Raw genomic sequence first — 25,823 nt, 5'->3', positions numbered from 1 at the left:
CGAGAGCGTGTCCTTGTTAATACAGGAAGATTGTGTATAATAATAACAAGAGAACCTGTGTTGTTTCAAACACTTATGAATTTTGTGTGTTTGATTTAATTGTTAATAAATGCGACTCGATCTGCACAGTGTTTTTGTGTTTTTTTCGTATTACAACCCTTTTTAATTCCTCTCAGGGGGTGGGGTGGGGGCAATTAAATAGGCAGATATACTTAAGCTTAAAAATTATCACTCCCTTCTCTGTAACAATGTTTAATCTTTGTGAATATGTGGCCGTATGTCCACAAACAAAGCTATTGCCTTAATCCTCTGGGAGATTCAGGACGCATTTGCTGTACTTCATGTCCCAACATTGAGTGCTTACCTAAAAGAATCTCAAGCAATCACAAACAGTAATTTATCCTGCAGTGTTTAAACTCACAGCTATTGTTTGTTCCATGTGACATGACTGAAATTTGACAGTTCGCAAAGGTAGTCCGTGTTTCCTTTTGCCCTTGTTGTTCTGTAAAACGTGTTTATAAACAACTTTATGTGACTTCAAGTGTTCTTAAACAAACATTTTGCAAGTGACATTTGGGAAACGAGTCCCGCTGATTCTACTTTTGAGACATCATTTATGAAACAAGATGTATATCACTGACGTTTGCCTCAAAATATTTTCGCCACACTTGTCATTATAAGCACGTAATTATCCAGTTAAGGCTTTGCTCAAAATGCATTTCGAGTTAAGATATTTATCTAAGAAATTATTTCCTTTAAAAGTTATATGCTATCAATATTATTATTTTTCTTATTCATGTTCTATATATTATTCTTTAGTTTTTAAACATGTTTCTAATATCATTTTTGGCTAACACTCTCGTTTCAAAATTTTTAATACTTCCTTCAAAAAACAAGCCTTCTTGAATTTAGCACAAAACTCACTTCGCCGCATTTATTTAAGATCTTTCATTCAGTTTTGGCAACTTACCACTTTTACAAGTGAATAATATGCCAAGAGAAAATATAGATTTTCATTGCTATTTTATTCATAGTGTGAAAGACTCGCTGTTTATGAAAACATTATCTTGTGGTCTTCGTAATATTGATTAAACTGCGCTCACGTCATAAGTTAATCTACGACGTTATCACTCAAGTGCCATAATCAATATGTAATTAATTTGGGAAAATATATATTGCTATATGGGTTCCATGGTGTAATGGTTAGCACTCTGGACTTTGAATCCAGCGATCCGAGTTCAAATCTCGGTGGAACCTTAATTTTTGCCATGCTTCTAGCTACCATAAACCTGGCTTTCCTTAGATTTGCTTTGTTTCTATCTACATACGAAATCTACCTCCTTTTTCAATTCAAAGTATCTTTCAAAATTTATTTCTTGCACTCACAAACTTTGTGATTGATTTTTTTTCTGAAGGCTTATTACGCATAAAAGTAATTTACTTCAGCAGTAAATATTATTAACAGCAAAGTAACGTGATAATTTTTAAAAGACTCAAATTGAATACTCATAAGGGGGTAGTAAAAATGGTATGTGTTTGCAAGTTAAATTAAAATATTTAAATTCAAAACGATACTAACCCGCTTGGTTTTAAGAGGAACGCGACTTAAAATTATCTAATGTTTGGAAATTAAATTAAATACAATAATAATTTTTATGAAACCAAAAAAAAAAAACAAATCCATCTGCTTCAATTGGATACAAATTGTGCATTAAAATAAAATGAAACATTAAAAAATAAATTTTGACAAAATGCCTTGAAATGCACCCTATAGAATAATCAAGAACGTACTTTGTAAATTTCGCTTTTCATTTGTCTTTCATTATTGATTTTTAATTCTTTTTTTAATAAATATTTTCATATAATTAGAAGTAAATTATTTTACAAAAATGGGTTATAATACATGACATTACTTATGTGAAGTTAGACTGTTGAAATGATGATATAGTAAAGTTAAAAACAATAATTTATTTCTGATACAGCATAATTATTATTAATAGATTGTGCAAGCAGTTGTAGAAGTTTTCGAACACTTATGTCACACTCATTGCGGACAATAAATAATCCGGCAGATGTTGAACCCCCCCCCCCCCCCCCCCCCCCCCACCAACCCTTCCACACAAACACGCGTTTTTCTTGATCAACCCAGCGTTAGCCGTTAGGCTCTGCCACCTTGGGGCCCCCTCGGCCGAGGAAACGGATACGCCGTTTACGCACACGGGAAAGCCGCTAGAGCCCAGGCTATGAGTCGGAGGCATAGTCGCCACCGGGAACCCCCTAGCTCACTCAGCTAACCAGAGAGTGGCCTGTGTCCTTAGCCCTTAGACCTTATCGGATCTGCTGGCACCTAACCTGATCATTTTGGGATCCCTCAAATCACCCATCAGAAGACCCGTGGTTGGATGGAGGCCTAGTCAACCTCTCCTAGCTGTCCAGGCTAGCACCGGAGCTGTATCACCGCTCACCGCGTCGAATCACCATCGGGCCAGGGAACCCCAGAGTCTGTTCCAAGCGACAGAAGCACCACCACCACTTGCGGAACCTACCCGAGCTGATCCTGTGCCGACAGAGGAAACCTCGAAAGGGATCCATTCCCAACAAGGGCCACCCCGCACTACTGCAAATTTCTACGCTAGCAGGTTTAGTAATGTTCAGTGCAATTGCAGTAATCAAGTCTATTCATTAAAACTGCTGGAAACTGGATTACCCATTTACAAAACTTTCACATTCAAAGCAGCGCATAATCTTTCTTTACATACACAGATACCACAACGATCGCTGTTGAATACGCAGTCTATTGGTACTACTTTTGAAAACTGTCAAACTGGAGACAAGTTACAACACGCAGACTGTATGCACGGGACTTAATTTTATTTCTGTGGTTGTGGTACTCGGCCTTATGGAATTCCTTCCAGGCATTAAGGGTTGCACCCACGACTTGAGTCGCGAATGGTATGAGTGAAGATTGTGTGTTCTTCGTCGGCAAGTGCCTTCCTAGGCACTACACTACACTACAAACACTACTTTACACTATACTACAGACTGAGTCAGAATTCAACCGGCTAACCTTGGCTGCAGTTTCATCACGAACTAACAAGTTAAAAAAAAAAAAAGTATTGTGACTTATGGTCTGAATTTCTTCCCATGTTGGAGCCCTGCATTATTTTATTGGAAATATGAAAAAATCTTTTTAGGTGGAAAGTTAAGAATCTGGATAGTGTTTAATTGAACCGATTTCTACAACGATATTGATATTTGTAGTTGTTGTAAAAGTATTTCATTGAAATAACTGAGAATAAAAAACTTATTTCCCATTAATGTTATTGACAAATGGCTGCGTTTAAATTTAATTCTCCTGTGCGAAAGGTGAAAAAAAGAAGAAAATTTTAATTGTTTAAGAATTGATTTCACTTTCAGAATATGTAGTACCACACAGAGTAGCAAACAACGTCAATTACGAGATTTTACATGATTGGCCGATACAGGAGCCAATGGTAGGAAAGATCTCCTCCTATTGGTTAACCCTAGAACCAATCGGATGAGCCCTCTTGATGAAAATCCCTGGCAAAAATTTACACCGCTCTATAGCTCCAGGCATGTTAACATGAGAGATACATCCTTAATTCTCTCATTTATCCTGACGGGAAGACCATAAAATCCCGCTTACACTTGTTCTCATTCTGACATGGCAAGACCATTCAGGAAAACTAGTAGGCATCACTATTCAGCGACCACTGGGGCTCTAGTAAAAAAAAAAAAGCATTGATTCCTCCCCAAAATAAAATAAAATAAAAATTAACTCCAAAAAATTTTAAAGCAAAAAATAAAATAAAAATTATAAACAAATATTTTCCAACAAGGGCTATAAAAGCTCACAAAATGTTTACAACAAAGTGCTACCTGCCTCTAATATATGATTCTTTTTTGGTCTGTGTTCCTAGCTCAAATCCAAACATAGTTTCCAATACTAATTCTCTTTCTTTGTTTCTTTGACAATAACCAACTGGCCATTCTACAGCAACAAATGGCTTAGCCCCTGGACTTGACCGAACTGCTTCGGAACCCAGCAGGTTTCGGTTCATAGATGACCATTGGTTTATTCATCCACCACATCAATTATGTACCGTACACAAAGACGCCGACACGATGATACCCGTGCGAGGGACATGCTCATACGTACTTATCGCCCATGCGTGTGTCAACAGTGTTTCATATAGCGGCTCGCATAGTCTTAAACTGCACGCTACTGCCGAGTTCAAGTTCAGCGCATTCGCATGTCTATGGAGCTCACCAGCATCACTCTCACCTAGCGCCAGTAGGCCGAGGTAACTGGTGGGGTGGAGGGAGCCCCTTCTCAACCCAGCCAAACACCGAAGTGTAACTCAGCTTATCTTGCAACACACTATACTCCATATCGTACACCGAGCTATCCCGCTGGACAAGCACCCCGCCAGTTGGTACAAATGATTCTAAACATCCTTAAACACAGATGTAATAGTGAGGCATAACGTAGAGACCTGCAAAATTCGCAGATTCATTGGCCTCTAGGATAGACTCCACAGTCCTTTAAATACTCGCGGAAATGACACCTGTTCATTGGCTACTGACGCGTGAGACGTCTCAACTAGGCTGTCCGTAATTCGGCACTTTCTTGGTTTAGTGTTTCCCATTGGCTCACAGTTCCCCGGATAAAATGTGGGCCAATCGCAGAAGCGGTACGAAGGTATAGTTGTTTTAATGCTAGCCTATCGCGAAATGAATCCGCTAATTTTGCATGTCTCTAGGCTTAAGAACCTAGGTCCCTGGTTTCACACACACGTATTGCCACGGATGCCAGAATGATGGATTGGCGACAGAAACAGCCGTACCACCTCTCAGTTCTCAGATGAATCTCAACCCTGAAGATACTTGCTGCAACACAAAGCGAGACATCAGTACACACTATGATGCGGCTCAACGCCATAAACCCAGATAGTTGCAATCTACCTAACATTTTAAATTATTTATATATTATAAAATAAAAATAAAAATGTGTGTGAGTCTTTCAGAGCTCGCCAATGATGTGTAAACAACTAACATCGGTAAAGAGCAAATTAATGTGTTCTCGTGTTGTTCATGTTGAAAATAAACATTTCGAAAATGAGTTTTACTAAAAAAACAAGTTCATTTTTTAAAAATACATTAAAGCGTTGATACTTTAATGTTCCCGCACCAGTTAGAAGTTATACTTCTGTGGCATGACTAAATTATTAACCTGAAACCTTTTTTAACACATTTATAACAGAATGTTTATGTATATTTATTTTTGCTTAAACGACTGGAAACAGTTTTTAAATAACATTGTTGAGCAGATTGAACATTTTTATATTATAATGTTATTACAAATTTGAAAAGAGGTTCGAACCACATCCCTTGACGTTAACAAGCGTGCGCTGAGTTACCTAATTCGTTAACATATTTTAAGGATATTATGTATTATAACCAATGTACGAGTGATAATAATTTTCTTAGGTATTTTAAAACATGAGATTACTTTTTAAAACGACTTTTTCAGTTCACCAAAAACATTGCGGGGTAGTTTCACTATCTTAAAGTTTCTTTTAGCACAGCAATACGTTTGGTATGTAATATAATTTTTAAGAAAGTCACTATATAAGGGTTAATGTTGCTACACGCTGGCTCGTCATCTCTGTGTCACATTTCAGACATGTCGACTTCCTTTCCATTTTAACGAAATGACTCCTACAAAATTCCGTTTACCGATAGCTAAGAGGTTGCACATCAAAATAACTGAAACAAATACTAATATGTAACTGAACGAGTAAAATAAATTGATTACGAAGCAATGAAATCTTAAGAGGATACCCTGTGATATAAGGTATCTCAGTCTCGTACTTATTCCGTTTTACACGCGCAGTAAAACATTCTCTTAAAGCTCCATTCTGGAACGCCGGCGCGCCTGTTAGCCATAGATACACCTCCCAGGTGTATTCAACTTATCGCCGAAAACCTCGAGGGCGTGCGAGAGCTGTGTTTGTCCACCGTTTCCTTAACCCCTTTCCCTCGTTAACCCGTTTTAACCGGCCATTATGCCGGTGATTAAACCGCCGAGTTCCGGGCACTGTTCATTACCTTCGCCCCAATAATTTCCTTCCTCCACTCCCCTCACCCGCCCCCCTCCTCCACCGCGCGTGAGATCAGGGATCGCAGCTTTGCGCCTAGGGCAATTCGGGCGTTTGGGAATCGTAAAATCTTTTTTTTCCCCGTGAATATAAATGAGAATTAACTAGTGGGCTTTCGGCTGCGAGGCGACGGGCTGAATGTTTGAGGAAGATTAAGGCTGGGAAAGAGATTGATAAATGGGCAAGAGTGAGACAGGAGAACCAGCATCCGCAGATTAAAAACAAACTGTCACACCTGAAATCGTTCGCGGGTGTCCAAGATAACCCATTGCAAGCATCATGTTTTCCAACATAAAAATTTCGCACAGTGAATTAAAACACTTTGTAAATCTATTATTAGCAATTTCACTTGTTTTCATGGTAAAAGTGAGATATCAAAAGAAGCCCGTGTAAGAATATATTTACTTTTTTTTTTAAATTAAAGTGTAATGGTTGTTGACGTGTTGGCATTTTGTGCTTTGTAAACAATGGTAATGTTCCTGCATTTGTTGCGTATTGCGTCTCTTGCGTTACATACGTAGTTTATGAACTCTGCTTTAATAATACACTAACAAAGAACGTAAGAAGCACGTAAACAGCATGTAAGTTATAAAGAAAAGAGTAACTCACACACCTTTCAAAGAGTTGGTTTGTATTTCAAGGTAAATTACGACATGATTAATGATGATAATTTCAAGATTTGAGCTTTTTATCAAAATCAGTTGAGATCGAACACAGTAAAATCTCTTCGGGAAAATAAGTGATTATTAACGGACGGGCTTCCAGTCCAAGAAAGCAGGCGAAAAATTGAGGAAGATAAAAGGTGGATAAGAAAGTAAAATGGTAGCGATGGGAGGAAGATAGAGAGAGAGAGAGAGAAAGAGAGAGGGGCACCATAATAAATCAAAACTGATACTGCAGGATTAGTTCTGGGGAGTGGACACGAGAAAAACTGCCTTTATACAGTTAATATTTAGATATAATTATAAATGCCAGGGAACTTCATTTGTTGATGATCTGCAGGATGGTCTTGATGTTGCTTTATAACCTTTTCACTTTTTTGTTTATAATATTAAATTAAACTATAATTAAATTAAAATGTAGCTATTTGTATTTGAAATATGTTACCAATTAAATAGTAGTGAATTAAATTTTTTAAAGAATATAAGTGGCTCATTTAATTATCACTACACCAGCAGAAACAAATATAATGTTGTCGCTTGACATTATATTTTTAGGCTATGTTTCATAAATAAATTAAAATTAAGTTTCCCAAAACCTTGAAAAAAACGGAGTTTCTGGGTAGTTAAATGATATCCTAAAAAATTATTTAACGACAAAAGCTACATACATCCAAACGATTAACACATAATTGTATTGCAAACGATTTCACACTCTAAATTCATGATGGTTCTTAAATATAAGTCGGTCTTTAAATTTTGAAAATCTTTAAATTTATTTTTCAAATAACAAAATAATTTATTATCTGTTAACTATAGTTGAATTTTGACTCAATTAAAGTCTTCAGCATTAATACAAGATACAGAAGCACATCATTTAAGGCAATTTACTTTTAATTATTTGTTCATTAGTGAGCGTCCTCTTCAATAACTAAATTAATTTATTTTGATTTGAATTTTTTTGTTGGTTTAGTTAAACTCTGGGCAAGTGAGAAAAATGCTCAAATATAAAATAAGGAATCAATTTTTTTCCCCATTTCAACTAATCGTTTAAAGAATGCGTGAAATTAACGGGTTTATAGTTATGATGGGCAACCTAAAGTAAAATCTTTATAAAGGGATACTTAACATAAATCAAGTAAGTGTATTCCTGTCCTACGAATTAAATACACATCAAAGTAGATAAGACTAAGCAGAGTTAGGAACTCCATGATGTACTTTTGTTCCCGGAATCGTGAAAAATGCCTGATTTTCTTTAATTATTCAAATAATGAAGTATTCATGTGTGTTTATGTCATAAATTAGTTAAAATATTAAAATATAATAAAAGTTGCATTTTTAGGCAATTAAATAACCGCGGTTTTTAAAGTAATTGAAGTGATCAAATATTATGAATTGATGGTACAGCAAAAATATTCCCAAATCTATTTAAAATATACTCTTAAAAGCATTATAGAAACACGAACCATTGTTACTTTCTGCATTAGTTGATTGTTAAAGGTCTAAAATCTCCTCCACATCTATTTCACAGCCCAAAGTCCAATTTTTACATTATAACTGTAATATTTCGTGGCGTATTATAAATTGCAAGTCTAACGAATGTTTTTCATTGCTATGCCATCTGTTACAAATATTTATTCAAAAATTTCAACTACCATTATAAAGGTGGATTAAATCTCATAAGTAATTTTTATTTCGGTTATTTTATCATCTCGCTGTATATAAAGGAGGATAAATACTAATCGAAATACGACTTATTTATTTGATCAGATTTTACGCAGTTACAATTGTTTATACCTACGGTTTAGTAATGAATATTTTTCCCTTTTTGATACACGATTTCAAACTATCAAAAATTAGAGATTTTCAACGACAAATAGCCACGCTTGATCTTTGAACTTCGGTTCATATTACTGTCAAGGTAACTTAATACATTTTTAAAGCGTAATATGATGATATAGTATAACAAGAAACAATTTTTAAAAAATAATTTTTAACAAAAATAAAAGTGCCAAATTGAAATTTAGACCAGTTTGACAATGCGGTATAATGAAAACTTGTATACTTAACATATAATTAAGAATACTTTGGCAACTTGTTTCCAAATATCTAGTTCGTAATAATTACACGGTAGAGGTAGTGATACATAACGATGTCATCTTTCTAGATAAGAAACAACGAGAGTTTGGCACACCAGAGAAGAAGAAAAAGCAAGCATTTAATTTGTGTAGAGTGGCCATCGGCATTAAATCCACCTTACCGTACCTAACACTGCCAGTTCAAGATAAATTTCTCTGATCAGCAAAACGAGTTTACTTAAAGACTAATTCGTCTTCAACATTGGCCAAATGTGGCCTGTTGGCTCCAGCGGTTAGGGCCTCCGACGGGTGAGTGAAAGGTCCCTGAATCGATTCCAGCCTGGTCAGGGAATTTTCTTTTAATTAATCAGTGATGAAAGAGTTTGAGGGACTACTTGCTCTCCAGTCTCTTCAACAAATAAACAAAAACGAGAAAAAAATATATTTCTCTTCCAAAAAAAAAATTAAATCAATTATAACGTTAATTTTTTTAAAATGGACACTTATATATTCATACGAACTCGAATCGAATTTTCCCTCTAAAAATTTGGAGCATGTTATCTCATTAATAGTACCTTAAAAGAAGTAATAAATTATATTGCAACTTTGACAACGACGATGAAGATGAAGAAACATTTTTTTTTTTTAATTTTTTATTGCGAAAAAAGATATTAAAAGTTTGTGAAAATCTCTCACTCTGCCTCTTCTCTCTGTTTGAAAAATTTCCATCCCATGGGCCAGGACTAGTTGTTGTGTTGTTCCTCGATTTCTACAATGCAGAAGTAAATGAACAACCACTACAGTTTCATCCCGTATAATTAGCTTAAGCTTGGCATACTAAAGGTTATGACATAATAATATAAATCACAAAAAAATTTATGCACGTTACCATATATATATGAACATAGAGAAGTCGCCCAAAATAATTTAACATATGTGACATCCAGTTCCCAAACAAAAAAATAAAATACGTGAAAAAAAAAAAAAAAAAACCAACCATGCACCACTCAACAACTGTGCAATGACACAATTTTCTGCAAATATTATATTTTATTTTTAATTTTGGAAACATAATATAATGATATATCAGAATTGGTGCCTTCTTACTTGTCAGTAAGCTTATATGTAAGTAATATTATGGTGACAAAATTATCTGTCACGTTTTTGCTTTCTTAATACTTGTTTGAGTTTGGAGATTATATTTTCATGACTTCTTTTTTAAATGTTTCATTGTAAGAATAAATTCTATCTGTATCAAAAAGTAACTAATTTAACTAAAATAACTAATAACTAATTAACTAATAACTAATTAAAATAACTAATAACTAATGCCAATACCGCGAAGGGGATAGGGAAGGGAAAAGCAGACTCTGAGCTCATCTACCCGCTACAATTACTGGTCAGGTGATGAATACGGTTCAGGCCTATCCTAGTCTGCGTCATTTAATGTCTTGAAATTTTACAGTCCTCGAAAAAGTAATATTGTTACTCTTTTCGCATAAGTCACTTGCAAACCATCATACGATGTTAGTTTACGAACGCATTAAGTTGTTTACAATCACTGTTGACAGTAAAACAGTGGTAGAAGGCTGAGTAAATCTTAGGCACTATTTTTGATACCTGTCAAAGTTGATGCAAGTTTCATGAAACCGACTAAAGTGAAATGTTAAAACATGTTAAATAATATCCTCAGGGTGTTGTTGAGTGGGTCGGAACACTTGAACGTCTCTCTGCTTGTGTTTGGACTCGCGGAGGCCTTGTCTTGGAAACACTCAGGTTTCACGGCCACGAAGCGTGAACCACACAAACACGGCGGGCGTGTTTGTCGTTTATCTCGCCGTTTCTCCCCCCCTCACACCCACCAACAAGCCGGGAGCTTTTCACGGACGTCTCGGGAGCACGGCGCGTGCAGCCGCTAACGACTGTTTGAAAGCCCGGGCGCTCGTGGTCTCCCGGGCAGGCCGCCGCGCCCGGGTGTTTGTTTGCGCGGAGGTAATGGACCCGGCGTGTAGCGCCGCGGCTATCGGGCCGGATGATTGATTCCTGGGCTCGGGAACACTTATCCGCCCACATCGCCGCCGCGTGCTTTAACTTACACGTCTTCGTCGAGTATGTACGTATATCTATACACACAGAAAAGCTTTAGGTATGTTTATCATCGCACAGAGTCTAAAGAACCCCGTATCACGATGGAAACTGTTAATCGTTTGTGCAAAAAAGGCTTGTGAGCAACAGGACCACCAAGGTTGTAAAGTCTGCTCAGAATTAATATGTCACTGACTCTGCATAAATATTTCTATTAAGGAAAGGTCTCACACGCCATGTGGATTTTTTTGAAAACACATTTGTTGTAGGGATTTTTTTTTAAATTTAACTTGGTTCCTCCCTTTTATTTGTTATTCTGTACAGTAGTATTTTCAACAGGTGTAAAACGTTGCGCAAGTGATAGTAAATACGATGGCTTACACAACCTGTTTTACACACAATATAACATTAGCTTGATTTATGATGAAAATATTACGAAATAATAACATATTCAAAAGAGATATTGAGTTAAAATAATTTTTTTTAAATATAAGTAATGAAGAATAAATGTAAAAAAAATTAACAATGCGTAGGTCACCAAGCCTTAATTTATAAACAAAAATTATTTATATATTAATGATTAACCAGTCTAATACTTCACAAAAATGTGTTTGTTTTTAATATTAACATAAAATATTATTTTGTCAAAGTCAGAATGTTTGCGGACTTGTCTGTTAAAGAAGATTATCTTACTTTGAACACAGTGTACACGGCAGTTCTTAAAGCAACTTCCCTCACTTCTTCCGCGGGATCCACGGACTTAACTCTGGTGGTTTTCTACGTCACCGAACTGAAAATTTACCTTTCCCTCGCTATACTCCCCCTCCCCTTTTCAATGGTACATACACTCTTAACAGTTAAATTTACCGAGAGAATCGGTTTCAGTACAAAAACATTTCAGCCATCAAGACCCTGTCACGCGGTCAAATTTTTTTCTTCATTACAGTATCGGTTGAAATATGGCTTAAAACATTCCCAATGAAATAAAAAGTGGACAGATTTTACTTTAAACTTGTTAAAAATATTATCACAGTATCACATTTTAGGTATTACTGGACTGAGCTAGCTTAAATAATTTTGTCATCAAATTTTATAGAAAAAAATGTTATATCACATTGCTGGATGTTAGATTTCAAATTGTTGTGGTATTTATGAGTTATTTTAAATTTCAGAATTATTACAAATATAAAGTACATTAATATTTTCTGAACACTAAAATGAATGTTCTGATACCATTAGAAACCAAATACGTAAAAAATATTTTTGCGACCTTTTGTAGACCTAAATTATATCCTCTTTAATATCTCTTGTGTTCATAGCAATTTATTGGATTCGTAAGAAACACAAATTCTAACCATTTCCGTTTAAGATGGGCCCAATAATACTGATTGACTAATACTTCAAACATACAATTTAAATAAGAACCATTCCTACATACAAAATATATAATTAAATAATCAAATCATCCAACTGGTAAAACAAACATGGCTACTCCAGTGAAGTTTTCGAGGTCGTTATGACCATCCAACAATGCTTGACCAACGTTACTGGAAGGCGTCGGAAGCAGAATTTGGACAGCGTGACAGGGCCTTAAGCTATTAGTGGCAGCCGCACTGAACCGTATACTCGGAAAGCACCCGCCACCCACGGACGCCGGGTCAGGTGGGGAAACCGCCCGAGCGATCGTCGACCGCCCGTATGATCTTAGCCCGCGCCGAGGAAGGAAACGAATGAACTCGCAGTGCGCTTCCTTGGCAGGCACTGCTCCCAGGGCACTGACCCCTGGGTAAAGAAAACACGAAGACCAACAGCTCATCTTGATGGTGGTTGTTTATTTTTTTTTATACATAATTAACTCGAGAATAAATATAATGCAGTTTGATCCCATAGGTGAGGACTGGCTCTTAAAATTTTCCATTTTGTTCTTCTTCAATCTCTGCTTTGAATCATGTATTCTCATATTCGGGCCAGACCGGATATTAGCTTTAACTTGTTGGCATACTACGCATACCTACTGGTCGTTTACTAGAATGGACTCTATCGTGTAGAGATGGGCTATCAATAAGAAACCTGTAAAATTCGTATATATGTTCGAGTAGCAGTAGCAACATGTTTATATGTATTGAAAATAACAGTAATTGTGAATTAACACAAACCTTGGCTGCTTTTTCCATAGCGCTACTGATTACGTTTTAAACAGCAATTATCAGTAAGTCGTAATTGTGATTTATTTTATTCAATTTGGAATTTCAGTTTAAATGTACAGTATTTGCAACCACTAGCTGAATAGGTAAGTATAATAAGTACAGTTCTTATATTTTTAACCTTCTCTTTCGGAATCAGTGGAAATGATTTTGTTGAAACTAAATCATTGCAAATTTCAGGCATTTAATATTTATGCGTCTAGATTATAATAACAGTACAGATATTTTCGGTTTAGGACAAAATTACAGAATTTAATAATATAAAATTATTAAATAAAATATTTTCATGAAACATCCAATGTTCTTTATCACTCCTGAACAAAACATATTAAAAATAATTGGCATTTTTTACAGGTAGGGATATGAAGCATTTATAATATCATGTTGCGAGATAAAATTTAAAGTTTGACTACCTGAACACTATTTTTACCTTAACAAGATGTTTCCATATGGCTTTGTTTAGAAATATCAACATTTCACCACTCTGGCCTGAATATGGTCCTTTGAATGTGGTATTTGTTAATTAGTTACCTAAAATATTTAAAAATAATATTTGGATTAAGTGTAGCCAACGAACTCATTAATTAAACTTAGGAGTTAAATTCTATTAGCGGCCATAAATACAAAAATATGCATGACATAAATAAAAATTGTATCAACATTTGTACTTATTGAAATTTGCATTTTTTTTTAAATTTTAAACTTAAATTTTTATTAAATATTATATTAGAAGAGTTTTATAATTATCTCATTGAATTTAATGATTTTCTATAGGTTTAAGTTTTCAAATTTGTATGAAAATATTGATGTTTTACCAGGGATTTTAACGACTTATTCAAAAATTTCCAAAATTTGACATTAAGTGCATTTTTCAATAGCATATAGGATATCGCATTTATGTTACTAAGTTCTGAAATAGTACTTTACTTGGTATTTAAATGACGTAGTCCACTTTAGGGTCATAAACATATTGTTCAAGAAAAAAATTTCGTTTTTGATTGGTGTTAAAAAATACTAAAATATTTATTATTTTTCTTAACACATTGGGTTTTGAAATCATATATTTTATTTCACTATGTTAAATTGTATTATTTTTCATTAAATATATTTTGTGTATTATTTTATGTTATATTTTTAAGTACCTAATTATTAATGGTCATGACTGTTGGTAGGCACTGAAATAAAAATAATAAACTGTTAAAAATAATAGGTGCATAAATTTAAAGGAAAGCCTGTATTTTCAAAGCACGTTTATGTTTGCTAGTGCCAGAATAATAAGCGAATTTTAATGGAGATCAGTGCTGCGCTGTTACTAATCACTACAGGTTAATAATAAACGTTAAAAAAAAATTACTAAACATGCAGTGACTACTTTAAGTAATCATATAAATTAAGTAAAATCGCTGTGAATGAAATTGTTTTTCAGTTATTTAATAATGTAGCACCAATCAAATATATAATAAGTGTTTTGATAGTATTATTAGGAAATATCAGCACCTAAATGCTGCAGCTGTACAAAACATAAATGTATTTATTTATGCAAAGAGTGATAAAATGACAAAAATAAACCGAGATAAATGTATAAGCTACAAACATTATCAAAATAAAGAGACGTTGGCCCATTAACTAGTCCACCCCGAGATCGCGAGGGGAACAGACTGTGCTAAGTGACGGATTTCGTGCGTTGTTGCTCATACTATGAGTGCAAGAGCAGGTTAAGCATCGTGCGGCCCTACACGTGGCGTGCACTTAAATTGTGTCACGGGTTTTCCAACTTCTAACCATGGAAACGTGCAAACAAACGCCGCTTATTAACACACTCCGAGTGAAGTGCCCCACCAAGCCTGAGGTTGTGGATCTGCTCTGCTGGCTGGACGATACACTCGGTCTTCAAGACGACGAGCTGATTGCTGTCCAGGTGGACGACCGTCAAAGATGCATTATTGTAAAGTTAACGTCAATGCTGCACTGTGAAAGAATCATCAGCTACCGGCAAGAAGTCCCCGATCCACATAAGTGTAGACATCGAACTAGCTCTGGACAACTTGTAAACTGTCCGTGTAATCAACATTCCGGTTGAAGTAGTTAATGAACGGATCGTATACTCCCTTACACCACACGGGAAAATTCACACGGACGAATTGTGGGGTGTCGGGCGTGAGGTGTTCGGATTGTGAAAATGGAACTCTACTAACATGTCCCTCCTCAGCTGTAAATCGATGAGCCCCAAGGCTTTGTGTTCTGCGACGGCCAGACAACTGCTCGCAGGCGGGCCACCACCGCGGGCTGCGCCGCTCTGGCTTGCACGTGGGCGCAGACACTGCAGGACGGCACAGAGCAGTCGCGCTGCAGAACCACGTCTGGAGTATCACCGGTACAAACACCCACTTCGGGTGACAGGATGGAAAAGACACATGAAAGAAAGGGAAAGAAGGGAAGGATCAGTCGCCATTTATATTTTTTTGCTCTCACCGGTTTCGAACCAAGGACTCTGAGCTCCATTTCATAAATGTTTGTTTTTAAAATATTTTTATTAAAATTTTATTAATTGAATTTTTTATAAATTTTAAATTATTTTTCATTAAAATCGGAAAATAAATAAAGATTTTCAAGATGGTGGCCGTAACGGAAATTGCAACGGTGACGTCATATGCCATGATGACAATATCCATGATGACGTCAGAGGCTATCGGAGGCTGTAGACATGGATGCTTAAGCCTCTATATGGACATTGTGTTCTTTCTAAGGCGAAAACTTTTGAGGTTTTTAGAAATTCTAATTTTTGAAGAGGAAATCGAGAAATTTTTTCTCGAAACGGGAATTGGTGAGTCATTTTGAGTCGTTTTTGAGGAATTTTGAGGTATTTTTGAGTCAAAAATTGGCCGCCGTGACGTCAGAGCTATCGGTCATTGACCCGGCTCCACCCAAAAAACCCTGTACACACAGCTCCACACCCTAAACCCTGCGCCAGTTGCCCTTTTCTATACTAATAAAAGTAAAAAAAAATTAAAGTATTGCATCTGTGATTTTCTTTTCAATAGAAGGGTTATTTATTATTGCACAACCAAAATGTATAATTACAGTTTCTAATAATTCCGTGCACGTAGGTTTTTTTTTAATACTTATAAAAGTAGTTCTCATTATTCAAAACTTTTTTTTTTTCAATTTTGTTTTTGAGTTCAGAACTTTTATTAATTAGCTTATCGCCTGTTATTATCTGACGTTGAGCTCTACGACACTCTGATATATAAACTTTGTGTGGAATGGTAATTCAGGGAATTTATAAATTTATAGAATGAAGAAAAAAATGTTTTAAGAGCTGTAGGTTTGAAAAAAGAGTACCTATTTAAAAACTCAAAGCATATTTTTGTTTAGTTTTATGTTAATGTGAAAGTTGTAGTAAATGTTTATTAAATTCCTAAAACGATATAAAGTAATATTTTTAAGCAAAATAAATTGTGGTGAAAATATTTAATTTAAAAAAATTATCTGTAAAAGACCAATAATTTATCTGATTGAAATTTTTGTTTCGAAATAGATGGTTTCGACAAGGAATTTTATTGAAATACCGCCTGTCCATAATGTGAAAATTTACTAAACAGTTATTAATAAAAAGTTTCCTTTTGTCGTTTTTTTAATGTTGTTCCCGCCATCCGCCACAGATGACAGCATCCTGGGTTCTACACTTTTACGTTCCTTGACTCCCATCGTATTAACGAATGACTTCAACCAAATGCCTTATATCGAGAGCTAAGATATTACACACCAAAAATAATTTGCAGGCGTCTCTACTTGTTTCAATCAAGGCAGAAATTTCTGTATTTGTTCCGGTGCCTGCTGTGTTGGTAGATGAGCCGGACGACCACTCGGCCACAGCGGTCCAGCGGTAGCTACCAGGGATCTGTGGGATGCGTTAATGGGTGACGTCGTGGTATTGTTTTCAGGAAATATATAGTCTGTGTCACGAACCTTCTACCAAACGTAGTAACAATGATTTTTGAATCCTTCTGCTACTGGTTTGTCAACGTTCGCAAACAAACATCGTGTATCGCCTTTCAAGTGTCCGTTTGCCAATGGATAACACTGATTTTAATCTAAAGAACTGTCAAATTTTAGACATGTTACATTGTCTTAGATTATATCAGTAGTATAGAATAGCCGGTACTGGCACAGGACAGGAGTAGGAGTGAGGTGTAAGGGAGGGCAATGATCGACTGACCTTTGACATCACGGCGGCTACATTGGATGACGACCTTCAAAATTCCTCGAAAATTCCCAAAATCCCCCTAAATTTATAGAAATTTCCCTATTTCAATGGAAAAATTCCCGTTTTTAGGGAAAATTTCCCATTTTCTCCCCAAAAAAAAAAATCAAATTTTGGAATATCTCAAAAGACTCTTGCCTTTGAATGAATGTTCTTCCAGATGTGCTTCCTTTTTAATGACGAATGAGCATCGATAAGTCTGTAGGCTACTCAGAACATGGTTGGCCTTGTGGTTCAGAGACGTCTGAACATTGAATATGACCTGTTTAAAATGTTGGTCGCATAACGGCGAATAGCATCTCTTGGTTCGGAGACGCTTCGCTTATACACCTAACATTGTAAATGACCTGGCCTCGTGGTTCAGAGAAGCTTGGCCTACGCGCATTATTTTGTACATTATCTGCTTAAAATGTTTCGCGAATGTCGACGAAAAATGCCTCTTGGCTACTGTCTGGATGTGTTTGACCACCTACTGGATGCATCTGGCTACCAACTGGATGTGACTGGCCACCTACTGGACATGCATTCCTGGCTACTGCATAGACGTGCCTGGCCACGGACTTGGCGTACCTTGCGTACCTGGACATGATAGCCTTTCAAACCGACTGATCGTGTGTGTCTGGCCAACCGACTGATGCGCATGGTCACCCATGTACGTAGCTTGTTAATTTACCTAATTGCCAAAAAGGGGCGGAAAACACATGTCAAGGCATGCAAATTGACTCGCTTCGCCTTGTAAGAAGAATGTAGACATCGAGAAGTTGTAGTACTTAGCAGTTTGTACTTTGTATAAGGCAAGTGCAACGATGACATCATGCATGTTCGATGTTTGAGATGACGGGTGGAACGAAAAATGCAACGTTTGAAATACAGATTTTTGAATATTTTTCGGAAATTTTTATTCAAATATTACTGTATTTCGATTTTATTGTCAAACCAGGGTCATGACCTTGGTGGCTTAGGGCGATTAGACGACAGGGAATTGAAGCCGCTATAGGGAATTATTTTTTTGTTAATTTTTTTGGATAGTTTCGGTCATTAATTTAAGATTTTGCGATCAAAGGTCAAGATCGCGAATTCGGCGGCTTAGGTAGGCTTGTCGATGGCGAATTTAAACATTTTTTTTTTTTTTTTTTTTTTTTTAGTAATTTGGGTTCTTTCAAAGGCAATAGTCTTTTGGGGCATTCAGAATTTTGAATTTTTGAATTTGTTAGGAGGGAAATGGACAATTACCTTAAAAACGGGAATTTTTCCTTCAAAATAGGAACATTTAAAAGAATTTTTGGAAATTTTGAGGAATTTTTGATGGTCAATCTCATCCAAGATGGCAGCCGTGACGCCAGAGGTCGGTCGGTCGGTCGGTCATTGACACCACCTACACCTCACACCTACTCCTTTGCCAGTTTAGGCTATCCTATACTACTTATATCCACCGGCGGACTCTATAATAAAATGTAACTCTACTTTATCGTACCCTTATAGAAGCCTCTTTTAAAGACCTCATTATCCTTCACAACTAACATACATACATGTAACGAAAAAGGATCCTCTGTGAGTAATTAAAACAGTCAATCAGTAAAAGTAGACTTTCAAAGCTTAATCGTACTAAAACTACTAACATAAATATTCAAATAAGTGATTACACAGTTACAGACAACTAATGTTATATCACGTAGACTATTCAAGAAACGGTTTTTAATATTTTTTACTTTAAAAAATTGTGTCATGTACACCCTACGTTAATACACATTTCAATAAAATATTGGAAAAAAACTAAATTTTGAAATAATGTAACGAACATAAGAGACAAAACCTCGATTTGTGCCAGGTTCGGAACGGGCTGGCAGGCACGGACGGCCACTGGCGTCAAACGCTGTCCATTGATATAAGGCCTGCCACACCTGCCTGGTTGAAATACAATGGTCCTCGCAACCACCCCACTCCGCTTCCGCGCACCAGCATGCTTCGGGCTGTTATCATATTTTGCGGCCTGAAATTCCGGGCTTACAGAAGCCGCCGCATGGAGTGGCGTGAATAATCGTCGCCATTCACGATGTTTTGGACGTCTGATCGGCCTGGGATGACACGATTCGTCACGGGTGCTCTCGCCGGTTCGAGAAGGGTGTCACAGGTACTTAAGCAGCGACGCCGGGTTTCGAGAGGGTTCCGCGACTGTTCTGAGCGAGATCAGAGAGTTTCGCGAGTGAAGGGAAGTGCGACATCGGCGAAGAGGGTAAGAGACCCCCTCGAGAGTGGCGCGAAGCGGAGAGACGGGATCGAGAGTGTGCAACCGAGTGGTGCGAGACTGTGTGTGTGGGCAGGAGCGATATTAGGAACGAATAACTTTTGGGCCTAGCTCCAGTGAGGAGTGCGAACTGTGGAACTAGACAGACATTGAGTGACTTGCGAATAAACATTTTTAAGTGCCAGTAATTCGTGATAGGACATTTTTAAATATGATTATTTATTAGTAATGTTTATATTAGTAATTAATGAAACTGTAATACAACTTAATTGGGCTATCCCTTACAAATCAGTTCTCACCACATTAGTTCGTAGCAGTATATACCTTTCAGTGACCGTAAAAATAATTATGACTTAGGCCTATAATATTAAACATCACGCTATTTCAAATTCATAAGTTATTAACTCTAATTAAAAATTCATCTTTTCTTATTATTATACTTATATTAAATGGTTATAAAGATTTGATAATAACTATAAGCAAATATTTAATAGTAAGTCTCATAACTTATATTATGATTGTTATGTTAAAAATATATGTATAATTTATTTGTTATTAAAAAAAATACCACAATAAAAATTACCTTTGTTAGGTAAGCATTATAATTAAATACTATTAGAAAAACATGGTCTTCTCTGATTTTTATATAGTACACAAAAATCTGTAGGTTTTTTTTATTAGTTCATTGTTGTAGTCGTTTAGGTAATAGAAAAATAGGTGAAAGATAATGAACATGTTTTAATGTATGTGACTACGCTAAATCGTTTCAATTTGGTACTTAACGTAACGAATATTATGTAGTTTACAGGGAAGTAATGTTCTATAAGAACGAAATACGCTGGACCAACTATTAAAACATAATTTTAAAATGAGGTGTACACAATTCATAATGTTGCTGTTATAGACCCATAATTGTTGTTTAAATCAATTTCGCAAACTTTTATTCAGAATTGTTCCGTTATTCTTCTAAGCTCTTCTTCCTCAGTAAGATTTAATAATGCATATGACATACATTGTTCAAGATATGAAGAGATGTTTTGGACAAGTGCAGTAGGCACCATTTAAATACTGACAAATTAATAACCATAGGAAGTTTACAAAATATATTATAATAAATTATAAGGAATTCTGATTCTAAGAAACAGGTATTTGTTTTGTTCTTTTTTCGTCAAATATTAAGATGTTTAAGTTGGAATATTTGCTGATGCTCTTGGCAGAATGGTCTCACCTTAATTTTAAACAGAGTGTGCAGCGCATTAGTATTTTCTTCTGTTTTTAACTTACCACAATTAGTTAAGAAACCATATAAATTTGACCTTGCGTCATTACCGGTAGTTCTGATATTGTGCCCAATTTTTCTTTACAAAGTTGGCCTTATGAATAAGCCAACTTTTTTGACTTCGAGCGCTGGACCCATAAATAGGTATAAATCTTTACACAAGTAGTGATAGTGTCTCAAATAAGTCAAGGTAATTGTATGATATCTATACAATAATTGTTGCATTATCATATCGGCCCGTTAGCTCAGCTGGTTAGAGCGTCGTGCTAATAACGCGAAGGTCGTGGGTTCGATCCCCCCACGGGCCAAATATTTTGCTGATCCCGTAGCTCAGTGGGTAGCACACCTGCTTTCGGTAAGATGAGGTCCGAGGTTAAGTCCCGGTTAAGATATAGGTTTAAATTTGCATTTCTATAATAAACCAGGAACCTATGTCCAAAGAAAAACATTTTTCAAAATGAATAACAGACAAACTTATCAAAATAAGTAGTTAATGGGATAAGTTAGGCTCAAAGGAAATTAATTATTTTTTAATTAATCTTAAACGAAAAGTAGGTATCTAATATGATTAAGTTATAATATTAAATCATGGAGCTAGAGTGAAAATTTATTTTTTCGTGTTTTTTACACAATACAGATGAAATAATTTTGATACATATTTGCGTTATTTGATTTAAATTCTAAGTATACATATCTTCAAATAAACTTTAATGGGAATTAAGTGCAATTTTAATTTTTCCTAGTTAATATAAAATCAAATGTATTTCATTCAACAAAAAAAATTTAATAACAAAATTACTCAAATATAGATTGCAAAACACGTCTTCCCCAAAACTCAGGATGAAGCTGAGAAAAAATGAAAAGCCAATTTAATACTGATCTGATTGAAAAATCAAAATTAAGAAGTCGTAGTTTATTATATAGTTACATTTTTCGAAATTGTTTAAAATACTTACTGGACTGCAATTGTTCTGAAACTGCGTCTACAAATTTTCGTTATGCAACCCTGAAAAACATTGGGATTGATAACTATCCAAAATGAAAAATAATATTGATATTTAATCTAGCAAAGTATTTGAAAACATATAACTCATTTAAGCAAGATTTCCAATCAGTACACAGCTTACTATTTATAATTTTATTAAATTAAAGTATTAATGTTATGTTTATCAATATTGTAAGAATTTTTTTTCTTAAAAGTATAGAATGTTGCTTTTCTTTTTTAATTACATCCAAAAGTAGTTATTAATGATTGCGTAGTAAAAATTTATATTTACAGTATCTAATAATTTGTTGAATGTTAGGGATTTTAATATTTATGTAAATAATTATATCAATAACTAGCACATATTTTACATTTTGGTTTTTAAATAAGAAACCTTTATTAATTAGCATATCACATGTTTTCGTCTAGACGTTGAGCTAGAGCATCGTTATGTATAATTTTTGTGTGGAATGGTAACTCACTACAATTATAAATTTACAGGCAAAAGAAATAAAATTGTAGCTAAGAGCTGTAGGTTGTATAAATAAGTAATGGTAGCTCAGTATATATTTTTAATGTATAAATTATGAACATTAAATACCTAAAACTATATATACATATATAAATATTTTAAAGCTATAAGAGGACTAAAAATACTTGAAAAGGTTTTATCAAGACAAAGAGGTTTTGGGCTAGTAAATATTCAAAGCAACTACAGAGCTACTACAGACTACGGGCATTTAAAGAAACGACACATCTATCTATATATATAAAAATGTTATGTTGGTTTGTGTACGCTTCAAAAACTCAAAAAGTTCTGCACTGATCGAGCTGAAATTTTACCATTATATACAACCCGCATCAAGGATTGTTTTTATCTACTTTTCACGTCAGAAACATACCCGCGACCGCGGAAAAGTAACTGCGCCATTTTATAAATGTGTTTTCTCACCAATAAAAACCAAAAACACACATTTTCTGTTATGGAAACGTTTGTCCATGCCAAAGGATTTCTCTTAGCAATGGAAAAAAAACTACGTCAAGTAAAGCGAGCGAGAAATGGCTATATACAATGAGAATGCTTTTATTGTGAGGTAAAATAATTAAAAAATGACTAAGCGTAGCGGTATGGGACTAATTATACAATATGAATGAGGTACTTTAGTGTTATCGTGTCTCGATTGAGCTGCGCCGTTATCCAAATCGTAAGTAGAGGTTATGTTTTGTATGGGTCTATCACCACTTGATGTGGGATTGCATGTAGATGGTTCTAGGTGTTGTCAGTATTTCACAAAAAAAGACACGCCGTGATGCTGATAACCATATCCTTTTATTCACATAATAACAGTCATTTCTTCCACACTCCTTTTCCTCCATTTACTAACTCTCCAAACTAAAGCAGTGCTACCAACTCGGTAGCTACAACTATACCTACGACTCAAAATATCTTTATTGCCGATAACACCTCCCCTCAATAAAATATTTTTATGAAACAAACAATCTTTTCCTAAATTTGTCAAACAGTACACCACCAAGAGGCTTAGTAAAAATATCACCTAGTTGGTCACTGGTATTAACATAGTCCAACCTAATGATGTTTTCAAACAGTTTCTCTTTTACAAAACACTTCCTAATCTTTAGATGTTTGACTCTAGAGTTGTCAGTGGCCATATGTGCCAGCTTTATAGTAGACTGATTATCCTCTAACAGAGGAATGGGACCAACTTCTATTTTAAAATCATGCAACAAGTCTTTTAACCAACAAGCCTCACTGGCAGCTTGACTAAGAGCAACAAATTCTGCTTCAGTGGATGACAGAGCCACTGATTGTTGTTTTTTTTGAAAACCAGATAACAGTACAGCCAAAAACCTTAAAGCAACAATCATTTGTAGACTTACAGTCATCACTGCCTCCCCAGTCACTGTCCACATAGCCTACTACATCATCATTCCTGTTTCCATAGTAATTTAAACACATATTTAAAGTACCCTTGATATATCTAAGAACATTTTGCAGAAGTCTGTAAAGTAAAGTGCTTGCACAGTTCTGATATCTACTTAAGATTGTAACAACAGCACACAAATCAGGTCTTGATCCCATTGCAGCATACATTAAGGATCCAACTAATTTTCTACACTTTGACTCTATTCCCTCATTTTCTGAGCATTCCTTTTTCAATAACTCAAACTTGAAGTTTCTGTCGATGGGCAAGGACAAAGGTTTGCATTCTGACATAACTTACAACTCAAGTAAGTTCTGCAGATAGTGTTTCTGACTTATGGTTGTACGATTACTAGCTAAATCCTGCTCGACATCAATACCTAGAAACCTTTTTACACAACCCAGCTATTTCATTTTGAAGGTGATACATAGTGCATCTCTAAGATGACTGAGCTCATTTTTACAATTTCCAAAATATAGAATATCATCAACATACACCAACAAAAACGTTTTGGTGATGCCTTTACATTTAGAATAAACACATGCATATTTGTCAGAACGTACAAAACCCAGTGATGACATTACTTTATCAAATTTAGAGTTCCACAATTTGGGAGCATTTTTAAGGCAATAAATAGACTTATTTAGTTTACCAACAGGATACTCTGAATTTACACCCTCTGGTAATTTCAAATAGAGTTCCTCATCAATTTCACTGTTCAGGAATGCACTGCATACATCCATTTGCTGTACTTGTAAGTTCAGTTTGGTGGCCACACTCATAAACACTCTGAAAGTTTTAAGTTTTGCCACAGGAGCGTACAAGTTATACACATCACATTCTTGCTCGAAACCTCTTGCCACTAGTCTTGCCTTGTATTTAGTTTCCCCAGTTTCAGTCCCCTTTTTTGTGAACACCCATTTTGAACTAACTACTTCTTTTCCTTCTGGCACCTGTGGTAAGGTCGTCCAAGTGTTGTTTTCATGTAACTGCTGAAGCTCGGCCTTAATTGCCTCCTTCCAACATTGTGAGTCTTCCCTATTCATTGCCTCTTTGTAACTCTTCGGTACCGCATCAGTTGCTACGAGTCCTAGATCGTACTCTGAGCACCACGCTGGCTTTCTTACACTCCGTCCACTTTCTGTTTTAGGTGGCTTATCTTTGGAGGTTTCTCTGCTTGACACTTCAACTGGTCTCCCCTTTCTTTGGTCTCCTTCAGTCACTGCATCCTCAAAACCTTTAAAGAGAGAAGACATTCCTTCACTTTGTACGTCTTCCTCATCAGTACTGGAATTTGATTTTATTTGTTCATCTTCTTGAGTCGGGTCTAAGCCAATCATTTCAATGTCTTCTACTTCAGTTTCAGTCCTTGTTTCACGTCCCTTTAGTCTCACAAACACCACATCCCTTTTTATTTCAAATTTCTTCTTGTCTTTGAAGTAAATTCGATACCCTTTGGAATCTTCGTAACAAACAAAAACACCTTTCTCTCCTTTTGGGTCCCACTTCAGTCTCTTTTCTTTCGGTATATGGACAAATACCTCTGTTCCAAACACATGAATTAGTTTTGTCAAATCAACATTTTTCCTTTCCCAGACTTGATATGGTGTCTTATTATTTTCTCGAGCCTTTGAGGTCCTATTTAACACATACACAGCTGTATTTACTGCCTCTGCCCATAGCTGTTTGTTAAGCCCTTTCCCACTGAGCATTGACCTAGCAGCTTTCACTAAGGTGCGAATGTCCCGTTCTGCTCTTCCATTTTGCTCTGGTGTATAAGGTATTGTTGTCTGGTGTTGTATCCCATGGTCCTCAAGCAGTGCTTTCACTTCCTGATTCACAAATTCTCCCCCATTATCACTTCTAAGCACTTTCACAGGCAGACCTGTAGCTTTTTCC

General features: G+C 35.7%; 2 non-coding genes across 2 annotated transcripts; both read left to right on the top strand.

The window, feature by feature from the left end:
• Positions 1-1,185: 1,185 nt before the first annotated feature.
• Positions 1,186-1,257, top strand: Trnaq-uug (transfer RNA glutamine (anticodon UUG)). Its single transcript has one exon. It is a non-coding gene; the product is annotated as a tRNA-Gln (tRNA).
• Positions 1,258-21,230: 19,973 nt separating this feature from the next.
• Positions 21,231-21,304, top strand: Trnai-aau (transfer RNA isoleucine (anticodon AAU)). The gene has a single exon. It is a non-coding gene; the product is annotated as a tRNA-Ile (tRNA).
• The last annotated feature ends 4,519 nt before the right edge of the window (positions 21,305-25,823 follow it).

The sequence above is a fragment of the Bacillus rossius genome, chromosome 1, assembly GCF_032445375.1.
Source record: "Bacillus rossius redtenbacheri isolate Brsri chromosome 1, Brsri_v3, whole genome shotgun sequence".
In the NCBI taxonomy this organism is placed as follows: Eukaryota; Metazoa; Arthropoda; class Insecta; order Phasmatodea; family Bacillidae; genus Bacillus; species Bacillus rossius.
Note: the sequence above shows the minus strand (reverse complement) of the source record. Positions and strands in the feature narration are given on the sequence as shown.